This window comes from Parus major, chromosome 1A (assembly GCF_001522545.3).
Source record: "Parus major isolate Abel chromosome 1A, Parus_major1.1, whole genome shotgun sequence".
In the NCBI taxonomy this organism is placed as follows: Eukaryota; Metazoa; Chordata; class Aves; order Passeriformes; family Paridae; genus Parus; species Parus major.
This window is the reverse complement of record NC_031773.1, coordinates 10,582,644-10,604,805: the sequence shown is the minus strand read 5'-3', so window position 1 is coordinate 10,604,805 and position 22,162 is coordinate 10,582,644. Positions and strand designations below refer to the sequence as shown.

Genomic DNA, 22,162 nt, shown 5'->3' with positions numbered 1-22,162 from the left:
TGAAAGCAAAAAATATGCAATCTATAGTCATCTGTCAAAATAAGCTGCATTCCCACGTGCTGTTCTATATTTGATATTTTTTTCTGTTCTATTTTTATACAATTTTCAGAAACATCTACAGACTTTTTTTTGTTAAAAAATTCATACTGGAAGATATTTTTAACTTTACTATGCTATTCAGAGGAGCATACAAAATATGGAAATATAAATCCTCCACAAAATATTCTTGTATTTTTAAAAATAATACATCATATTCGGACTCCTCACAAACTTCTATGAAACATCTTTTGAAGCATAGACCAACAAGAGCTGTGGGTAACAGTGAGAAAACAAAAGCAGAACAAAAGGATTCTTGAATTACTGCATATCCGAATTACTAACAGACAACAACTCATGTTTTGTGAAAAAAATTAAAACTCTTCTTGGTGGCAGACCAGTGTTTTACTTTGACCCTCCTTCATATGACAAAGAATGTAACTGATTTGCCATGTTTGAGGGGTCTAAAAGTTAAACCTATTACTCTAGGTCTGTCACAGTCAGTTCTCTTCATCATTGTCAAAGAAACAAGCACCTCCAAAAGATAATACGTTTCATCCTAAAATAGCTTCTAAAGTAGGCCAGATTATTTATCTTTCAGCTATGCCTATTTATTCCATTTACTGGAAAGGAAGCCTTTGTGACTAGCATGAAATTAGACAACTCTCTTTAACAGGACTGAAGTTATATACAATTAAACCTGCTCAAATCATCTGTCTTTCATTTAAGGATTGGCACAGGAATACTTGCATTTTACTGTATTTATTTCTATATCTACAGGGATTTTTAGACAGTAGTTAAACATTAACATGTCTCATTGCATTCTATAAGTAATGCACAGATATCCCTTACCTGGGTATAAATACATTGATCAAGTAAAGGTTGACCCTGCAAACAAGGTCTATTAAAAGAACTTGGTATTGGATCAATGTTCATTAGTTTCAGTTAAACATTCATTCACCATCATGTTGGTTATTTACTTAGTTTAAGTTTTTCCTTATTTCTCTTCAAGGAAAATTTTGAAGTATCTCCACTAAAGGAGTGCTCTACAGCCTTTATTTCTCAAAGGAAAGAGAGGTCAGACTTCATGCAAACAAAAAATTTCACCACTCCAATTGAGCAAGGGCTACCATTTAAATGTTGCCTTCATAGCATGGCTTTGCAAAAGTTGTCCATTGATAGATGTACTGTAGCTTTCTATGCTACATCAAACAATTTATTAGATGTTTTTAAAGCTAACACATATTGATTTTCTGCAAAACACAAATTACCTTCATTATTTTTGCCCATCTCTTTTTTCCTTCTTTCTGTAATCTCTCTATAAAACTTTCCTTCTTTCTCTTGCATGACTTTTTTTTAATTTTGATTTTGTTTTTTATCTGCAACTGTCTTCAAACTTTCTGCTTGCTCTCTTTCCCCAGTCTTTTAGAACAGTGGGCCATTCCCATAATTCTTAACATGTTATATAAACAATTAACCACCCAAGCCAATGGCACCACACAGAAAACAGCCATATATTAAAAGCTACAGGTCTTCAGGTCCTGAAGGTTACCTACAATGCTCTCCCTACATCTCCTCTTCTCTTCCCTTTTGTAATTAAGCTCACACCTTTTATTAATAGACCATCCTGTATTGGTGAGTTTTTCACACCATAACTGTATTTAGTGACTACTTTAGCTGTATTTCAAAAGTCTATTCAGGCACCCATCATCTTCAGCACAACCCATTGGCAGGGTGTAATTTCTGAAGATTTATTCTGGTGATATTTTCTGCTGCAGCTAGCAGTGCTGTAGGAGCAGAGAAACAGGCCTGGGAAGCATTTATAAGGCTTGACAGTTTTCAAAGGACAACTGAATGTGCATCTAAAGCAGCTTCCAACCCTCTGAGCTTGGCCAGTCATACAGGATTTTCATCTCTCTCCATTTCCACCCACGATTAAGTTTTCTATGGGCAGCATAATTTCTACAATGAATGGATGTATTTAACTGATTTTCATCTAATGTTTCTCTCTTCCAGCCTGATAGGGTCTCCTGCCTCTCATGTGAAAAATAAAAACCCACTCTTACTGAAAGAAAATGGCACAGGCACTTGGATTTTAGTCGTTGGAACTGTATGAAGCACCCTGGATATATTTGGAGGCAGAACACTTTCTGATGCCCAAAATTATTTTCCTTTATGGTCAAATAAAGTAAACTGCCTTAGGAAATAAGTGATTTCATTCAGCCTGGCTTTGAAAGAGGCAAACCCCCTTAGTTTTCTAAGTTTTTCTGCAGGAGAAAACAAGTTGCTTTTTTAAGATTCTGTTGTGCAACAATTCAAGGGCAGATGATGTTTATCATATTACTACAATCATTTAAGGCTAATTCTACCTTTAAAATACACAGCACAAGGCTAGATTGACATCTAAATGAAAACATAGATCACTGGTCTCGCAGCAAGACAATTCCCCTGGTGAATGGGTTAAACTGTTGCTGTCAGATTGAATACAATTAGTACAAGTGATATGCAAAGAATTGCTCTGTCAGGAAATGTCACTGTCATTGAGCACTGTTCCCAGGCTGCCTTCAGTTTTTTGCCTGGCTCAGAAAATTTTAATAACAGGTCAGAATTCAAATGGAAAAATTTAACCAAAGTGCATAGCTTCTCCCCAGCTTCTATTTAAATTTTTGTTTTCTGCTTTGTGCTTCACACAATTTTTTTGTTACCAGGAAACTATTCTAACTGTCCATTTTCTGGTTCACTTAACTCTTCCTCTCTAGTTACTGTTAAGTGAAATTAACAGTTTTTCTTGACGTTTCTTACACAACTTTGTCTTTTGATATTTCAAATAACTACTAAGAAACCACACAGATAATAAAAGACAAGTACAGAAGAAAAAAATAATTATTTTTTGTAGAACATCATTGAGAACCTATTCACTATAATGCCCACCCACATCTTGCAATCGTTCCTTTTACCACCCTTTCTTTATTGCAGTCCTCCAAAGGGTGCTTTTGGTGCTTATCTTTTTTTCCCTCTATATTTTTGCCCTCCATACATGAGGCATTTTAGGACCTTTTACTTCTGTGCTAACTCCTCCAGATTCTCCTTTCTATTTTGGAGAAAACAGCCACCTTTTCAGTGCTTTCCTGTTATTTTCCAGCAGATCACAGACTCCTGCTGGTCCAAGCACGACACTGTGCAAACCCTTTGAATGAGTTTGCAGACTTCTAGTCTTGCAAGGCTGGTGGCTGGGGAATAACACTGTGGGAGCAAAAGTGCCCTCGGGAAACTGGGCTGGGCATGGGGCAAAAGGAAGGTTAAGGGTCTGTTCCTAGAGTCACACTCTCTTATGAGCCAAGGCAGGGTGAAATGTTGCTGTGATGGCAGGTAACTAATTATGGCTTAAGGAAATGGGTGACCAGCACTCAGGGTCCTCTGACCTACCTGGGAACTGTCTTTGGGCTGGAGTAACTAAAGTATAGCAGTGCCAGAGGACAAAGCACGGGCTTTTGTGAATTCCTTTTACCACCCTTGCTAAAGAGCATTTTTTCTGCATAAGGTACTGTCCCTCGTGACCCAGAGCCCCCAGGAGGCTCAGAAAGGGGCTGACTTGCAACTTCTGCATTTGTGACCCTTCTGCCCTTGCAGATGGGAAGAGCAAGGGCTACCTGTCCTGTCAGCCCCAGGGAGGCTTTGCTGCTGCTGAGCTCCCAGGCAGGCAGGCCACTGAGCCTCACTCCCCCTGCCCTGCCACTGCCTCACACAACCACTGAGAGACCCAAACCTGTCATTCCCCACCTCCGTCCTCTTCCAACCACTCTGAGCAAAGACATTTCCTCCTGCGAGGCTCAAGCACAAAAGTTTACCAGGGTCTGTAAATCCACTTGTAAATTCACCTCCTGCTATGCTGAGGCAAGCCTGTGTGCAGGTTCTTTTAGCTGATGATACATTACCTTTCTTACTTTTAACTTCTTCTTGTAACAATCAACAGATTTTTTTAAACACTAACTTCTACCAAAAAATATGATGACAGCCTCATTTCAGCCTATATCCCTGCATACAGTCATCCTGAGAAACATCCCTTTTCTTTCTCCTTTCATCAAAAGTCTCATTTCATTTTCATCTTCTGAAATGTCTTTTCAATTTTTCTTAACTCAGGAAGTTTAAAGTTCACTTACTGTTGGCTGAAACCATTATCTCCTTTTTGCTTGAGAGCCTTATATGACCAGTAAACCACAAGCCAAGATGAGGGAGCAGTTATTGTAGTGTCATTGACATCTAATTAAAAAAGATACACTGCATAGAAAAATTTCAATTAATTCACTAAAAATATATATATCTCCAGCTCTTTTGTCAGTGAAGAAAACACTAAACCTGAGTACAATGTCTTCCTGAGAGTACTGGCTTCCTGAAATAAGAAGACTCAGAGGCAAGCAAATTGTTCTAATCAAAGCTGCTACTTCCACTCACAGTACTGCTAACCATAACACATCGTTTCAGAGGAATGATTGAACTGATGCTTTGTAAGTGGATGTAATGGCAGATAACAGGGCAATATCTAAGGAAACCAGATGTCATGAAAATCTCCAGAATCTGGGGAATGAGACAATCCTTCCCAGAATAAAGAAAATTGTTTCCCCTTTCTCAAGATGGGACAGAAAATTCATCTTTTCCTCAATATTAAATGTTTCAGTAAGCTCTAGATGTGTGAAATACACATCCTTCATGCCAAAAGTCCCAGCTGTACACTAATCACTTGCCAATATCTCTTTTTTAAATATGCTGCCATATTCATATGGAAAGTGCTAAAAAGTACAGTATAACATATTATACACATAACATATATAATTATGTGTTGTAGGCTAATTTTAATGAAACAATAACATGCTCATTTCACTTTTTGGTCTTTCTAGAACCTTTATCTTGGTTTCATCAGCTCACCAAAATTTGAGCTAAATCAAATTACTGAGTATGCTAAATACATATAAGCCTCTCACTCCTTATATTTATAATATAATATAATTTATATTTATATATAAATTATATTTATCTCACTAAATATTTAGCCCAAATATTTTTATTCATAAGCCACTCCAAAATTTGACTACACAGAGAAGGTGAAATTTTCAAATTCAGTTTTCTCATTCAGATAAAGGACTCCAAAGTAGCTGTCCACAGAGAAAAAAAGCACCTAAATTATATTTTTTCAGTAGTATGTATTTTTGCCTCATGTTTGAGTGCAGTGTTTTAGAAGGAGGCCTTCTATCTTATTCATCATTCAGTCAGTGACAGGTAAGTAAATTAAGAGCAAAATCATACATATAAACTGATTTTCTCATTAAAATTATAGGCCTTGATGTCTTTTCAGAAGCAGACTCCTCTGAGTAAGTAAGAAGTGTTAATAATATTGCATGAATTTGTTTTGAAACAATTATTCTTGCAAATATTAAATATTATATACTAAAAGGCAAGTGAGTAATTCTGCATATTCTGAATGTTGTCTAATTTATGTATAATCCATTTTTATATAGTAAGCAGCCAAGAGGCTTTTGTTGGTGGATTGCTATGAATCAAAACATCTTATTAACAATGTTCTTATTTTCAGGGCTATCACTTAAAATCTTAAGCAAATTTTATTTCTTTTTAAAGAAGAATACAATTACTCCTTAAATGTATTCTCAGTATTTTTGATAGTCTTATATTTTGTATGCTAATTTCCTTGTAGATAATTTAGAACCTTGAGATCGATTTGTTTAAGTGCAACAACCACTCCAGCCTAGGACAAAGAAAATATGATTGCTTAAATCTCATATATGCATCTTCCCATAGGAGTGGAATACAGATGAGCTGCAAATGAAACACTCTCATCACCACACTGCCCAAAGCAATTTTCCAGTGTGCCCCCTCCCCTCAGGACATATTTTACTCCACCTTTACTATGTTTATAACATGATTTACATGTTAATGAGAAGTGACAGGGACTAAGTAATTAGGAAGCAAGACTGTAGCTCGTCATGCATTTTAAATACTGTAGACTGCAATTCTGAAATAAATATTCAGCCTCTTTCCTCATTTTCTTCATAATTAGAAAACACAATCAATTTAGTCTTTATAACCCAAATATACCTTCCAAAGGTAAATAACAGAAAAAAATGCATTGCTACAATAAGAATGTCTGATCAGCCTAGTTCTCGTATATTTTGTAATTTTTCTTATTACATTCTGTTTATTAAGCTTGGACGCTACAGTGAGAGCAACGTAAAATCTAGAGAACAGTCCTTCCTCTGAGGCTGTGACCTCGGAAAAGCCACAGTGGTTTGCACTGGATGGAAATGCTGCGTGGATGTGCAGCTGTGTGTCTTACCTGGGTAATTCTGTGGGTAAAGAACTCTGTGTTATGACTGGGAGAACATCTCTACGTGGGGCTATCGAGGCCCTACAATAGAGTCTGAAGGCTTCCGCGTTTGGACAGAACGTCTTCCTGATGATGTACAGGAAGAAAAGTGGAGAAATTCAGGACAGCTGACAACCTCTGTGCATGTATAGAAGGAGTGGGAAGTGCCTACCAGTACAGCTATTTCCATAGTAGGGATGAAAGTGGTGCCAATCAACCACAACCTCATTCACCTTCCTCACCTCCTTTCACATCCCTTCCCCACACACAGTGACTTTGCTCTTTCCACGTTTTTACATGGTACTCTTTGTAAGATCAGGACCTCAGAAAAGAATGCTTACCATTTCAATACTCATTGTCTATGGTGCCAAGGGAATTAAGTTTCAGAATACACTTCTGATCTATGAACACATTACCATTCTAATTATTCAGGTCAGGAAAAATCTCAGAGCAAAAAAAGTAACTTGCTTCAAAGTATTCTAATTGAAAAAAAAAAAAATCAAATCATTCTCCTTGCAGATCTTCACAGCTCTTTGTGCCAAATATATAACAAAGTTTAAAGATCTCTGAAGCTAAAAACTCTGTTGGGTTTATGTTATCATTCTATGCATTTTGCTTTCAAAGTGCTTGCAGTATGTCATAGCAATGTGATGCTTTTTTTAGTAAGAGATGCTGCAGGAAACAGGATTCGTATTTACTAATCCTTATTACATTACTGAAAACAATTGTAATAGGTACAGACATGATGAAGATTTCTTGGTAGAGAAGTGACCAAAATGGTGATAGGTATAGTACCTCTTCTCTGAGCAAGAAATACTTTCAATCAGCCCCATGTACAGCTCGTGACTGCCTGGTAAACTCAATTCATTCACAGGACATTGAGGTTTCCAGATGTGTGCTGCTCTTGTTTGGGATACAATTTCCTTCATAGTAGCTGTTATGGGCTATCTTTTGGATTTGTGCTGGAAAGAGTGTTGATAATTCGGGGATATTTTAGTTATTGCTACTCAGAGCTCACACACTGTCAAGGTCTTCTCTGCTCCTCACCCCACCCCACCAGCAATTGGGCAGGGCTGCACAAGGAGCTGGGAGGGGACACAGCTGGGACAGCTCACCCCAACAGACACCATGGCCTCATGCTCAGCACAAAGCAGGGGACAGAGGAGAAAGCAGGAGGCTTTGGGTGTGGTGGCATTTCTCTTTCCAAGTCACCAGTGTGCATGATGGAGCCCTGCTTTCAAAGAGGCAGGAACACCTGCCTGCCCATGGGAATCGGTGAATGAATTCCTTGTTTTGCTTTGCCTGCACACACAGTGATTTTGCCTTACCTACCACACTGTCTCTATCCCAGCCCCTGATTTTTCTCACTCTTCTGATGCTTTCCCCATCCCCTCCCAGGGCAGAGAGTGAGCAGCTGTATGCAGCTCAGTTGCCAGCTGGGGTTAAACCATGACAAGATGCTTACACAGTACTAAGAAATGTAAGCGTTCTCTTGGGGCATATTATATATAATTGCTATACATGCAAGGTCTTTACAACCATTACCATGAAAAGGATATTGTTGATACAGGATTTGAGAACTAATCAGGCATAAACTATAAAGATTGAAGCATAAATAGGTTTTACCCAAAGTGAAGTGCTGAGAGGACAATGATATATGCAAAGAAACCCCAAACTAGTGTGAATAGTTTACTTTTGTCTGTTTTACCAAAGAAATCTGTTCACAACTTTTCTCTCAGTAAGACAATTTATACTGTAGTTTTTATGATATATTTGAATGTCCGACCATACAAATATTTAAAAATGAACATTAATGTCAATTTGAGAGCTACCCAAAGGCAAGCAAAACATGGCAGTAATTAATTGTTTTTGTTAGCAATTTTCATGGGAATATGAATAATAATTTCATATAATATGAAACCTAAATATCTCAGTTTGAGGTACTTGTCTCCTTCATCTAAAAAATATACAAAATAGTTAATTAAAAAGGACAGTCAAGTTATTTCCGGTTCCATATTACCTACATTGAATACATATGGAAATAAAGAGCCAAAACCCAACACTGAAAAGTAACTGGCAAGTACAGGATTTCTTTGTAATTCCCTCTAAACTCAGCTAGCCAGATAAGCATAAACTGCAGTCTGTCTAGCCATTGAATATAGGAAGATAAAAGGTGAATTATTCCTTTGAACTCATTTTTGACAGGTGAAGTGCTGGCAGTTACTGAGATAGAATCCCTCATCTTATTAAAAAAATTAATTAATGAGCCAACTTGACCATCTGTTTACATACTGTATTGCTGCTATACATACATGTATTGTAACTTTACAGTACTTTGTATTGTATCTGAAGGAGTGTGAAACATGACATAGAAAAAGGCCCCTCCCTAACAATCTGTTCAGTAAATTTTTTAAAAACAAAGAGAGTTTGAAATGCAGACATTGTAAAGAGGTAAAATAAGTTCAGAAAGCTGAAAAAGGTATAATCAACAAAGAAAGGTGAATTTTTTCAGCACTGGTGCAGGAGCATTTCTATAAATTAACCCAAGGCCCATGTCTCATAATTCACTTGACAGTTTATCAGCCCTGAAAATGAATTCAGGCAATTTAGATGAAGGATGGAAGCAGTGGCTTCAAAGCCCTAAGAAGCAGCTCAGAAATGCTCCCTGAGCTTAAGCTTTTTGTGTTCTAAAGGTTAATGGTCCCCAATCATGCCTTCCACTGGGTTTTATTAGTGTAAAAACCAGCCTGCAAGATACTCTGGGTGCAGCATAAGAAAGGTAAATAGCATGAAAGATAGTTGTTTCCAAATCAAGCTACCTTATGTTTGGCTAAGGGAGGATGGGTTTATGAGTCTTCAAAGCCACTTCAAGGAACAGCCAGGACTACAAGAAAAAACACATTGTATACAGGCTTTTACCATGGTTTGCTAGGTCCTGTTGCTATCTAAGTGGTTATATTTGGAACAAGATTTTTCTAACATGCAGTAGACATGAATATGTCTTCTAACCAATGCACAGTACTGATGAAATCTGGCATATGGTCATTTATAATTAGTTAAAATAATGTTCAAATATTATGCTTAGGTCTTATCCTCTCTGAACACACCTGCAGTTTAGGATTCAGAGGTCACAAACCTATCTTTCATGAACTGAGCAGCTACATGCACAAAAGACACTTTTGTTGGCACTTTGATTTTTCATATACACAAAAACTCAAAAAGAAGATTCTTTAATTCATGTATTCTTAGCATTAAAGGGACAGATCTCACTTTTGTGAGGCAAAATTCTGTCAGTAAAAGATAGGTTTACTAACTATAAACAAAACTGACAATGTTTCTGATATCTTTTTTCCGTCAGTTCCTATCACGTTATGAGAAAGATTGTCTCAAGCAGGAAACAGACTCTTAAGCATGATAAATATGACTGTGGCTGAGTCTTATAATTCTTAAATACTTATTGTAATGATCTGGATTTCTGACTTTTTTTTTTTTTCTGCCTATCATGTAGTGGTGGTCTTTTTGTCTAAGTTCCTACTCTACAGCAAAATTCTGGTTAGAATTTCATGTAATTAGGGCAGTCTTTATTCCTGCTTTAAATGGCTTTATAGTCTTTCTATTCCCCATTAAACTGCCTTAAACCATGCTGAGAAAGTGCAGGAAGGGATTCCTTGCTGTGGGTTTAAATATTGTATATATATATATACTTACATATGTGTATGTATGTATATAAATATGACTGTAGTCATACTGCATTGTGAATGTCACTGCATGGTTCTTTTCTTAATTTATTTATCTAATCTTTCTAGAAGAGTCTTTCTGCCCAAGCTGGGGGGAAAGTTCCCTGACTTCATTAATGTACAAAAAACTGAACTGGGAGGAGCTGTAGTGAGCAGCAAAGATAATCATTTGTTGCCTCGGTCTTCCAGCTCCTCTGAAGTTTCCTTCATCAGGAGAAACTCATTCTGAGAGCCATGTTAAACTGAGAGATCTCTGGAAGGTAAGATGTACCTGTCCCAAGCTTGCAAGAATCTTTATTGGAGGACTGTTGGAAAAAAAAAAAAAAAAAAAAAAAAAAAAGTAATCTCAGCAAATTGGAATACCCTATACACAACTCTCCTTCTTTCACTAAAATGATTTACAGGTCCTTGATATCTTTTACCTTTCCTCAGAAGGGCAATAGTAGTGCTGTAAATATCACAACAAGCTCTTTGCTTTCAGTTCAGCTGCACATGTTGCCTTTTGTATAAAACACAAGGAATGTGAAGGAAACAGCTGGTTCTCCTTGTACTTTAGATGGCTGAAAAAGTTTGTCTACCTTAACTTTTTAAAATGTAGCTAGATTTAATATTGCTGTAATGGAGGAAAGTGTTGGATTCTTTAATTTTAATCAGGGTACCTATTTTTAAACCAACAAACTTAGAAACTTCCTGATAAAAACATGAATGAAAAAACCCTACACTGTGAAGTAGCATTTAAAATATATATGCCCATCTTCTTTGTAAAGTTAAGTTGTAGCCTAGGTTTTACAGCATTTGCATCTGAGAGAATGGTTCAGCACTTCTTCAGATAAGCCACTTCTAAATTTTTAATCCAGGTAAATTTTGATCATCTGATAATCTCTTGTGATAATATTTTTGACTACATCTTTCAGACTTCTAACTCTGAATAAATACTAGTAATTTCACAGTAGAAAACAGAGCTTGAGAATGTTTTTCTTTCTGCTGTAAAAACGTTACATAAATGATTAGGAAGCAGTACAGTAGTTTTCTTTAAAATGAGAATAAACATATTGAAGTAATACAAAATTGATGAAATTATTCACTTACCCTCCTAAAACAGAATAAATAAAATTCAAAGAGATTAATACATAAGAGATGTCCTAAGTGAAAAGAGAACTGCAATTTCTCTCTAACTTTATTAGAAATAAAAAAAACCCAAAAAACATGCAATAGTTTGCAAGTACTAAACTAGTGTTTATCTTTTCACCTAATCACAGAATATTGTTACTAGTTATTTAGTCTTAGATTTTTTTTTTACAGCCCAAGGGAACCATTGTGATTAGCCAGTCTGACCTCCTCGATAATCTTTGCAACAGCTTAGGAAATGTGTGCACAGAATTACACATAACAGATTATAACTTTTTAAAAACAGTTCTTTAATACTGATGGTATTTCAAAGCACTTTACACAGTAATACAACAAAACTGACCAAGCAGTTTCCAAAAAATATCCACTACTGCTCCAGTGGACTACAATCATTTGGTGCTCCAGTGGAAGTGATTACATATCTCAGAGAGAGATGATACGAAACTTTAAAAGGTGATGAACTTCTTAACTAAATGTAAAATTCAGCACTCATTTACTCTCTGAAATATTTTATAGACTTGCAGAAAACACATTCAATATATATTTGACCCCAAATTGGTTTTTTTTTATAATACTTAACACTTTTTACAGAACACTGTAAGTTTTAAGTGACTGAATAGAAAAAATAATATATTTTTTGATACCACGAAGAATGTAAGTGCACTCTGGCACGACCAAACTAGAGCAACAAATTTTGAAGTTAACTGCAAATCAGCTAGAAGAAAATACTACTATTCACAGATAGTGAAAATGGCATAGGACTGCATTAGCATGAGAGAATATGCACCATTACTTTTAAAATAATTAGAAATATTTAGATACGTAATTCTCTGATTACTTGGCATATTGAAATCAGCATTTGCATAATGCAAAAATATATAAATGCAATGGCTTCTTTAGTATTTTTTATTTTAGTACTTTTTAACCTTTTAAAAGTAGAATTTTTTTTCAAGTTAAAAGAGCAGATGCGAATTATGGGATACATATTTTATGCCTGAATCTCTTCCAAACTCTTTCAGCTGCATTTTAGATGCTAACCTCTAATGCAGAAGCAACCTTTACCACTTCTAATTGGCTTACAAACTCATGTCATTGTGTTTGACTTCCACACCATCACCCAGGCAGAACATCAGAGCAGCATATGACTTTTACACAGTCTCACTTGATGCATCAGCACTCAGGAGATCCAGCAGGTCCTTAAAACTACACTGTGCATTCCCATGTGTGTGTGTGTGTGTGTGCATTCCCGTGTGTGTGTGTGTGTGTGTGCATTCCCGTGTGTGTGTGTGTGTGTGTGTGCATTCCCGTGTGTGTGTGTGTGTTTGTGTGTGTGTATTCCCATGTGTGTGTGTGCATTCCTATGTGTGTGTGTGTGTGTGTGTGTGCATTCCTATGTGTGTGTGTGTGTATCCCCACGTGTGTGTGTGTGTGTGTGTGTGCATCCCCACGTGTGTGTGTGTGTGTGTGTGTGTGCATTCCCACGTGTGTGTGTGTGCATTTCCCATGGGACACACACAAGTGCACCTCCCTCCCTGCTCAACAAGAGACATCTGAATCAAGTGCAAGGGTCAGTACTTAGCTACAGGACAAACCACGAATTTCCTTTCTTTAAATAAGTGCAGAAATACATGATCATTACCAAATTCATCCAGAAACATAGAGAATAACCCAAAATATATTGGACAAAGTATCTAGAAAATTCTTCATTATTTCTACTACTGATATAGGCACAGCAAGCAATTAAGGAAAGCTCCAGGCTGTAAGAAAATGCCTTTCACAGGGTGATGTGATAGATTAATCTGACCTTTTCAAAGGCATGGCCCACACAGGATTTCATACGGTGAATCCTGTATCAATCGTGTCTCATTGATCTAGAGACTCTTCCTAAGAAAAACACAAAGACTTGCTTTAAGAAACCTGAATACAGGTGTCTCCACTTAAACCCAGTGCTTTAACTACCATTATGTCCAACAGAAATCAATTCAACACTGTAAAAGACTACAGAAGTCTGAACAATCAAATGAACAATCCACAGATCTCCAGAGTGAGCTGCAGTGCCACCTGCTCTCCTTCATTTCTTTATGCATCTCTCTACACCCAGTCCCCAGCTATAGCTTCATTATTTTATTAGTCTTTGTCTTTAAAAGTAAAATGCTTCTGCTCTCAGAAACACCTTTTTCCATTACTACCTCTGAAGTACTTTCTCGCATGATCAAGTCAGATCTTCATTTCCCTTTTTTTCTTTGTACTACACATGTTCAGATTATTTGGATTCTCTCAGCTTTTCTAGAATTAGACTCAGTCTTATCTTACTGTTATTTTCTGAACACTTTCCAAATATGAAGACTTTACTGAACAGGATATATCTCTTCTGTAATGAAACTTCTATTTTCTTACACTACTGAAAACTCAGAATTATGCTTTCCAAGTAACTCCAGCTGACAACTATTACAGGCTTTGGAAAATGCAGTGGCATAAAAAAGCATGGTTAACTCTTGTATTTTGTTTCAGGTAGCTTACAAGCATCATTAAACATTTTTTTAATTTTTGCATTTGCATGCACTGGGAAAACAAAAGTTATATGATTAATTCTATGTATAGTTAATTTCAACAGTTTCAGTAGGGCTCATGCTCTAACACCAGCAGGTATGGATATGGTAAGGATATAGTTTTGAATCACCGCCTCAAAATCAAAATAAAACTAAATTGCATACTCAGTATTTAGCATTTAATTCCTACACATATGTTTACAAGCATTGAATCTAACCTGAAACCTTCTGACTGGATATTTAGACTAAAAAGTTCAGTCAGGCCCTCTCATAAGAGACAGAAGATTTAAATTCCCCAAATAATCACTAGTCAATTATGAACAGGATGGACTATGACTCAACTGAGTGAACTAGGTCAGATGGGCAATGGCTCTGCCGGCAGATTTCTCTCCACTACTGAATTTTCATGGAGAAACAAGACAGTAAAGGGAAAGAGGAAAGAGATTTTCATTGATAGAGCTTAAACTAGGAAGTTTTGAAAGTTTCACTACTTTGAGCTGAGAAATAAAAAAAAAACCAAACTCATATGGAAAAGAAATAATTAATTCAACTTGTTTATCTGGCTTGAACACAAAAATTGAAAGGTAATAAGTTATTATAGTTGAAGAGATTGCACAAAGAAACCCATGAAACAATGTTGAGTCAAGCTGGTTGAAAATAGAACAAATATTATAAAACATGCTTTTAAAAAATGTGGATAATATTGCAAGGAAAGTTCTCTTAAATTCTTCTGGATCAGTTGATTTTTTTTTTGTTTGAGAAAGATATGAAAAACTCAATATTGCACATAACATTAATGCTTGAATGTTACATAGCATATCACTTGCACTTCCATTTTCCCATAATTTTCAGTCCAAGACCACAACCAAAAACTAAAGGGTAAAAGCTATTAATATCTTGTAAATATATTTATTTCCTTTAGAGAATCTATTAATGAAACATCTATGCTATTTTTACTTAAGATCTGGAGAAGTGTTCTGCCATGAATATTACCATTTTCTAAGTGAATCTATCAAAAACAACAGCAAAGCAGCAGTTCAGAGGAGCACATGCTACGAATATTCTCATTGGCCTAGTTACAATGCTGTTATAACAGTTATCATAACCACATGCTCCTCATTTACTACATATGAACATAGATTTTATTTGAAGATGCTCTTGTTATATACAATTTAGGTCAGTCAAAAGAGAAGTAAACAATTTGGGAAGAAATTTGCTCTGACTTGATGGAATCAAAATTATCTTGGAGTGTATCTGTAAGGGCATGCTACAAAAATGCTGAAAAATAATCCCCTATACAATGCTAAAAGCTGAAAAATAGAAAACTAAAAGACTGAAAATTCAAACAAATGTCTGCTGACTCTCAAAAAGGGGATAATGTTGGTGTGGGTATTTTCATCCCCCTCATCTACCCAATTGACCAAGAATTTCAAATCAGATCTCTCTGTTTTCTGGTGGTGGAGTGGCTATAGAATGTTTGAATAGGATTATATAAATATATGTCATTGCCATATCCTAACTAGACTTTTCATTCAAGTTGAACTGAGTCATTTTGCTTGTGGGACTCCTATCATCTGGCCACATAAAGTATTGCTACATTTCTGTCCCATCAGCTCAGTGAGCACAGGTAATTTGACAGCTCTAATGAGTTCCGTACACACAGTCTTGAGAATTCAGTAGAATTTCTATTCTAATTCATTCAAAGAAAAGGTCAGTTTGCATATTCTGTCTCATTGCTGAATAAGAAGTGTATAGTACATAATGACTAAAGGCCAATTCCCTCAATCATTAAAAATACATTCATACACATCATTAAAAATACATTCATGGTGTTAATACTATGGCTAAAAACATATATTTATGGACATTTTTCTATCATCTTTATTTCCTAACAACCACCTCAGCAATAGAAACATTGAATGTTGAACAGTTTCTTAGAACTTTTCTCTAAGTGTTTACTATTTGAAGCTAAAAGGCCTTGCTTTGATAGAAACAAATTTTGTGTTTACTAAGGCACCAGTATAATTCTTTGGTAGCTAAAAGCACAGAATTCTCAGAGGCAGGGAACATATATCCAGACAGAAATACATTTCACAATATACATTTTCACACTGTAACTCCATATTTTTGAAAAAGCAAACTATTTCTTCTATAATATTTAGAGAACTTTTTTGAAGAACCATATCTTTTGTTGTAAAAATTTGTCAGAGAGAAATTACTGGAATATCCTGATTTTGAAAATATGAAAAAAAAATAAGGTTGATGGCATATTCTTATTTATAAATGGGCCTTTTTTCCCTAAACAGTAAATTACTCAATGACATCATTGACAGAAGCTCTGGCTATGTTGGGAAATATTGATTCAAGTTACTAGACAGTATCTGATTAATTTGGTGGATTTCAAACCATTACAGAACAGGCTGGCAGATGGAAATGATCCAGTTGAATGGGGGGAAAAAAACATTTGCACATATAGCTGGAGCACAGCTGAGCAGGAGCAAACACTGCACAAGCACACAGACAAGCAGGGAGATTTTTGCAGGAGCACTTTCAGTGTATTTGGACTTAAGTCAGTCACATTAGTACCCTAGCCCTATATCTTCTGAACACTTCATTTTTCTATCAAAAACCCCCAAGCTGTGAAATACTTTTAAAGTTATCAGTGTGCAAGGAAAACATTCAGAACTGAGTTCTGTCAAAAGAATATTCTAGTAAATGGCTGGAGCACAGTTCAAAACCACTAAAAAACTGTGAAAAACAAGTGTTCAAAAACATAGTAAAAAAGGACTTGTTTTTAAATCTGTAATGGCTTATCAAGTAAACCTGTATTCAGTGTCCTCTCCACAGGTTTTTGAAAAGGGAAAATGTCGCTATAAACTGACCTTTTCCTGAAGCATTTGCTAAAACTCTACAAATGTCAAAACAGCAGTTCAAGATGAAGACAGCATCATCAGGAAGGAAAACTCCAGGGGTACTTGTGCATATAATTTAACAAAGGAACTCAATGTATAAATGTGTTTTTACTTTGACTTATAAGATCCCCATCAAACTAGTAGATTTCTAGCTATGTGAGACAAAAAGGTAGCCAAGATGTTTTTCTAACATGCAATGTTCAACAGCTTTCCTGGCATTAAATGGGGTTGAAAAGAAATAATGAGAAAAGCAAACTAATAAGTTTTAATTGCCACTGAATGGCATGCAGGACCAAACAACATGATGAAATTTCAGGGCAATCAGACAATACCACACACTGTCCAGGTCTTTTTATCCTTTTTCATCTTTTATTTTATCCCAGTGTCACCACAGTAAATGTATCCTCATTTTGAATGGGTATTCATCATGCATCAGGAAGACCCACCAGTTGAATTGGAAGGCTGAGAGAAACAAATATGCCTAGAAGTGAATGCCTAATATTTCATCCAATCTTATTTCTAAAAATTGCATGACCCTAGGATGATGAGTAAGATTACAGGGTTTTTTTTTTAAATTTGACTATCAAAATGTCAGAGAGCTAGAATGGAGAAGAATATAACTGTATTTGAACCTAACAAAAATGCCACTGCCTTTGGGATAACTGGGTAGCTTTAAAAAGCAGCTGTCGTGAAAGATTCTTACAAATGTCATTGATTGACTGAATCAAACAAAAAGCCACAGTGTTAATCCTAACCTCATTCTTTTGGATACTTATCCATCTCCTGCTTTTTAAATCTCTCGTCACATGTTTGAGATTCACCAGAAATTATAACCACACATTCTTCTGAGTTATTGCAGAAAAAGGACCTATCCCACCTCATTCAGGAAAGCCTCTAAAATCACCAAAGTTAACCAATTCACTTGAGATGCAGGAATAAACAGTATGAATGAAAGCCAAACAACCAGTCTCAATGACTGAACCTTGCAGAGAAGGCAGCAGACAGCACAGCAACCTCAGAATTACTAACTCTAAACCTAACGAGTAAAAGCACATCTATGCAAATTATTTTGTGCAGTGAGTTTCTGCAAGGTACTGTTTAAGAACATTTATCTCACTATTACTCTAAATTATTGATTTACTACAGAGATGTAACTAGGAAAGTAAAATTACCTAGTACCTAGAACAACAACAACGATCCCTATGGGTTCCTTCCAACTCGAGATGTTCTATGATATTCTACTTTATTAGAATTATTTCAGATTTTTTGCAGACCCTTGGAGGTGAAAGCAGGTATTCACAGGATAGCAGTAAAGATTTTGTGACTGATAGATGCACAGGTTTGACTACTGAGTTTTTTTCCTAATGACTCCAAGAAAGAAAATACTTTCTACAAAGAATTTATAGACCACATAACTTTTCTCATGTTCCCTTTTACTTAGGCCTAACTAAAACCAAATCACTGACCTGTAGTCAAACTTCCTGTAGTTGCTGGGTTGAAAAAAAATGTTGCAGAAAGCCAAATATGACCTTCAAGCTAATGGAAATCATGAAATAAAATCATTTCTTGTTATGGAAATTCAGAGAGTAAGTTGATAAAATACAGATTGATGGGGACTGATAAATCCTCAGAGTATAACATAAAGATATCCAAACTGGTAAATGAATCCATTCTATTAGAAATATATCTTATACAAAAGTGTGAAGTGCTGGAAATCTGTAGAGCATCAGACTGAGGTGGATAATCAAGAAACACACTGGATGTTATATCCTGTTGGAAGAATTATGCCTGCTGCTCAGCTTTACAGCTGTCTAGAAGCCATTAAAGTGCATTTAGCTGGAAGTGAAACAATATTTTTCGCTGTTCAAATGTGGCAGTTTTGAGTGTGAGACAGAAGACAATTTAGGAACCTCTGAAACACTCGTTGGTATAATAGCAGTGATCCATCCTCCCTGAAGCAGCAGCTGATGCTTTTCTCCTCTGTTTAACTAGCAAAGTCCTCAGATGAGCTCTTGTTAAACCCTGCTTTTACCCCATCTGGCTTGGCTGGTCTTGACTCCAAGGGTTTTTGGAGGCTCACCTCTTTTGCACAGTGCTTCATCCCCTTAATTCATGCATTAAAAAGCATTTCCTCTGCCTTGTAAACAAAGTGGGAGTTTGTTTCCATAGAAACAACAAAAATCCTGGAGCTGTTTCTGTTCCCACAAGTGTCAGGCCCTGGTTTTATTCCTTAGGAAAAGTACAAGGATCCCACATCATGCCCTCTGTGAAGGGGATACAAGCCCAGCACTTGCCCAGGTAAAGTCTAATTCTCTCAACTCTGAATCATAACTGACCTTGCTATTCTGTTTATTGAGATGCAAGCCACAAATGTGATATTTCCTACCTACACTGTTATTACCCCATCACCACAAAGCAGCTTTTGGTTCCAGCTAACATTTTAATATCATTGCATGCTATTCAGAACTGGACCTTTTTACATTATTTCCTTAGCCAAATAATGAAATAATTCAATTATACCAAAATATGTCACAAAACAATGTCACAACCATGTAATATAGAAGCTGACCTAAATAGAAGGAACAGCAATTTTTATACAACTGTTTTATTTTCATTTGCTTTTGCTTTTTTGTCCCCGTACTACACATAGGAAATACCAATTTCTTTTGCTGCATCTTCCCTAGTATTGCAGTACAGCAAATACTGAACACTTTAACTCCTTTGAGTTCTCAGCAGTCAGCACTTGGTGCACATTGGGACTTTCTGATAACTACAAGACTCAAGTTCTTCATTCAAGTTTCTGATAGATTCATATTTAGTGACTAGTAAATTTATTTTTTTTAATGGCTATACAATTGCACTTACACTATCAACTCCTTATTATGGAGCTTTTACATATGACCAAAGTTCTGAATTCATTCCTGCCCTTTCCCATAGGTACTCAACATGTGTGCACCTCGTTTCAGAACACAGACCTAATTGCTTGTACAGCTACATTATTCTGACAGTTGTATTCATTAGAAACACAGATACTCTGTGTCTTCATCAGCAAGTGACAAGAAGAAGTACAAAGACAAGGGAAATCTTTAAGGCTTTGAATATAAATATTACAGTACAGCTTGTAAATTCTATATTTTTTTTTATTTTCTCTATAAAATAGCTATTTTGATAATAGCATTAGGCTTTGTCTCAAAATGAGTAAAAGCATCATCATTCCCAATCCCATGCCTTTCCTTGTTAACTCTTCTGTTGTTTTAATATCATTCACACTTCAGGTTTTTTGTTTTCCTTGCAATTAATACTCTTTCAGTTCTGCTCATTGGTATTATAACTCACCTGAGTTCATTGTAATCTCTGTCCTGTTGACATCTGTTTGTCTGAAAGTTTGCACTGCTACTCAGCTGAGTAGTTTCACTGACTTCAGAGGGCAAGGAGAATAGGGGTGATTAATAAGTACTCAACAGAAGCCCCAGGTGCAGGAAATCACTTATCACTATTTTCTGCCTTGTCCCCTTTCAAACTTTAAAAATATTTCCTGAACTTTTATGAGCTGTCTTTGGTATGCTCTTTACAGAGGGAAAATAAAAGCTAGTTTGAAATAAAAAAGCAGGTCATATCTCAACACTTCTAAGCCTCAGAATTTGCAGTGAGACTCAGAGATAGAAATGGGATGCAAAGAAAGAATTCTGCTCTTTTTAGGGCTTGGATGGATGAAAAGGATACTCAACCCTAAATCTCTGTTGATTTATATGTTCTTTGAGTCACTGTACAAGACTAGCCTTCACTAGGTTGTAAATCTCAGGAAACCAGAGGCTTCCCAGAGATATTCTCGATCACACGATTCATCACCTTGGTTGACCTAAGGTCCTTCATGAAATACAACAAAATCTCTTGTCTCAAGACTTCATATATCATTTAGAGAACTACAAATAAAAAAAAAAAAGAAAGAAAGAAAAAAAAAAAAAGACTTGGCATCACCTTGAGCAGATTCTCTAACTAGACAGGAGCACAAAAACTATAAAACCTACCTGCCTATTAGTTTTACATAGAATTTACTTTCAAAGAACAGAGAGTGAAGTAAAAATTTGTGGTCCAGAAAGCAGAAAACATTCTATATGCTACAGGCCCTAATTTTATTGGGCAAATTAGGATAATCAATTCAAGAGTATGTAAAGTTCTACTTCTTTCAAGTTACATCAGGAATATATGTCCAATTATCAATCACTTCATCCCAGTGCTTCAATTTCACATAAAGAACAGAACTTGTGACATCTAAGGGATTGATAGTAACAAGAATGTAAACTGAAAGTATATGATGTGTATAAAATCCATACACAAATGCTTTTTCACAGCAACTATTGTTCTCAGGAAGAAAGAATGGGATTAAATCCCAAGCACTGGCATCAATAGAAAGCTTAAAAAAATCATGCCATGAGACTTCTGCTCATTTTTTTGTGAATACTGGAAATTAATTATTGTTGGGGTTTTTTTCCAAATGTCTGGTTTTTCAGATGTCTTCATCTGTTCTGTCTGAAATGAACACATTATGGCTACAAAAGCTCACACTCTTTGACAATGAGACCATGAATGTCAACATTCACTTTTGAGATAATCATCTAATCTCCACTGATATTCAATGAAGTACCTCAACAATACATTTTCAATAAGCAGAGTCTAAAGTGAGCAGTACTTGTATTGGTGGTCACCTCATAGGCATTGGAAGTGCAGTGGGATGAATTTCACTGTATCATTTATGGCTGTACAATGACCAGTAGGAAGAGCAGGAGATAAGAATGTCATCAAGGTCATGGAAAGACCAATTGTGTCAAGGTTGGGACACAGACCTAGGAATGGTGAAATACTACTTCAGCTTCCTGTTCTGCTCTTAGGTTAGATAACTTAGCTAGTTATCTAGCTGCTTTATTTTAGATTTAGTGTAATTAGCCATCTTCTCTTCACAGACTTGATTTTCATCTTCACAGACTACCTGTGTGGTTAATAAGACAACTCATGCCCTCAACACCCAGTTCCCACTGAGGGCCTACAACATGAATTTAGCAAATGCATTTCAAATGCAAAAGTTGCATTATAAAAGTACAAACATAGGTGAGAGTAATCTTGTTCTGCATTAGAGATCTGTCTAGACTAGACAGACTAGATATAAAGAGTTTCCCTTTTATCAGAATTTAAAAGTCACTTCAAAAAATGCCAGAAAAAGGAAAAAAAACACTTTGAAGCATGCTAAACCCACTGCTATTTCCTTTACCACTCCCTAATGGTGTGCCTAAGTTCCTAATTGAATAATAGGTCCAATTACATTTTCTTGCTTGCAAAGGTGTCATAAATTTACAGAATAAAAATTGTGAAATACCCAGATAACACAATAGTGGAATCATCTGAGTACTTGGGAGAGATGTATAAAGC

General features: G+C 36.0%; 1 protein-coding gene across 11 annotated transcripts in view; it reads right to left on the bottom strand.

Annotated features, from left to right (window-relative positions):
- The window catches only part of MAGI2 (membrane associated guanylate kinase, WW and PDZ domain containing 2), a 702,680-nt gene that overhangs the window by 427,615 nt on the left and 252,903 nt on the right, over positions 1-22,162 (bottom strand). The window lies entirely within an intron of this gene.